The 1,953-nt window shown below is 43.0% G+C and overlaps 1 pseudogene; it reads right to left on the reverse strand.

Moving 5' to 3' along the window:
- Positions 1-1,384: 1,384 nt before the first annotated feature.
- On the reverse strand, positions 1,385-1,662 carry LOC102503168 (selenoprotein K-like; annotated as a pseudogene).
- Between the last annotated feature and the right edge of the window lie 291 nt (positions 1,663-1,953).

Raw genomic sequence — 1,953 nt, forward strand, 5'->3', positions numbered from 1 at the left:
TTGTTGAACTTCTCCTTGATCTTTTTCACTGGAAATCTTAACCATAGAGAGGACCCAGAATCATCATTCATGATTCAGAGCACATACATTTTAATCATGCTTGAGACATCTGTCTCACTTAGGTTATTTTTTCATTATACTACTGTTATTTGTAGAATATAAATATTCGGAACTCTCTTCCTTATTGCCGAGAAGGGCAATATGTAACAGCACTTGATTTTTTTTTTTTCACCATAGGGCACATGTGCTCACCAGAGACAGAGACAGAGACAGATAGAGAGTGGGAAAGTGAGAAATCCCCCTTGTCCACCCCTGGGAGGATGGTCATGCTGCAATCCCTTCTTTTCCATTCTTCTCTTGGGATTTGGGGCACACATGCACATGTGCCGGGCATGAACCTTGAGCCATTGGGTCCAGGACTCAAACTGTGCTGTACCATATGGGAATCCAGCGTGCCTTAACCCCCGTGCCACCTGCTGGTCCCAACACTTGATTTTTTTTTTTTGCACCCTAAAAATACTTACGTTCTGGGGCCAGCAGGTGCTGGATTCACACATGACCAACTGTGGTTCAAGTCCCAGACCCAGGGGCTTAAAATTCATGACCAGCACATTTGTGTGTGCCCAAAATCACGGGAGGAAAAATGGAGGAGAAAGGATTGTGGTATGGCCATTCCCCCGGCGGATGATCTCTTGCTTTATGTCTCTCTGGCTCTCTCTGTCACTCCAGTACATGCATGTGCCCTGTAGTAAAAGTCTCTTAAAAAAAAAAAAGCAAAAACAAAAGTATTTCCTTATTAAAACTATATCAATTCTTTAATCAACTATACAAAAAAGATAATGAGACAAACATGTGCATTTATAGAACTGCATGTCAGTCAGGCCAGATCCCTTCAGAGGCAATTTCCAGCATGACCTCATTCATCTGTGAGAACATAGAGCAAACTTTATTCAGATGGACACACTCATCTAACTTGTCTGACATGGTCAGACCTCTCCTTCCCTATGGCTTCCTCCTGCTCATGAATGTGCACGTCCAGTTGTCTGCTTCTTATTTCTTTTCTTTTTTTTTTTTTTGTTTTTTTTTTTTTGGTTATTTTTTTTTTTTTTCTATAGGGCGCATGTGCTCGCCAGACAGACAGAGAGAGACAGAGAGACAGAAAGTGAGAAATCACCCCCCAAGGGGGATGGCCACGCTGCAATCCCTTCTCCTCCATTCTCCTCTCGGGATCTTGGGCAGGCATGCACACACACCCGGCATGAGTTTTAAGCCACTGAGTCCGGAACGCAAACCTCGGTTGACTACGTGGGAGTCCAGCGACACAGCCATTACACTAACTGCTGGTCCCCAGTTGTCTGCTTCTTAGAGCAGGCGCTTACCCTCCTTATCCACCAGCCATTGGAGGAGGATGGGGCCATGCACATGATTGATTTGACCCATTCTTTGAGGAAGGAGTCCAGATGGCCCTCTTCTATTATCATATCTGGAATCAGAAGAGTTTCCATAGCCTCTTTTTTTCACATCTTGCTGACACAGAGCTCTGAGAAACAAGACTACAAACTCAGTTATTCCCCAGAAGAAATATGTTATCAAAGATAACTTCCATGGGGATTGACTCTGGCTGTCCAACATTTATCCACTGGCAATCACCACTAGGGTCATTCCTCAGATTCTCCACTTCGGAGCTACTGAAGAGCTGGGGCCCCCTCGCTTTCCATATCTCCCTCACACCCTGTCCTTTTCAGCCTGGATTTCTTTTTCTTTCTTTTCCTTTCTTCTTTCTTTCTTTTTCTTTCTTTTTCTTTTTTTTTTTTTCTTTCTTTCTTTCTTTCTTTCTTTCTTTCTTTCTTTCTTTCTTTCTTTCTTTCTTTCTTTCTTTTTCAGAGAGATTTTTGCTATTGGGTTCATGTACTAGTCCGAGAAACAGAGAGAGAAACAGTGAGAAATAACCCC

Source organism: Tupaia chinensis, unplaced genomic scaffold (assembly GCF_000334495.1).
Source record: "Tupaia chinensis unplaced genomic scaffold, TupChi_1.0 Scaffold000099_1, whole genome shotgun sequence".
Taxonomy (NCBI): domain Eukaryota; kingdom Metazoa; phylum Chordata; class Mammalia; order Scandentia; family Tupaiidae; genus Tupaia; species Tupaia belangeri.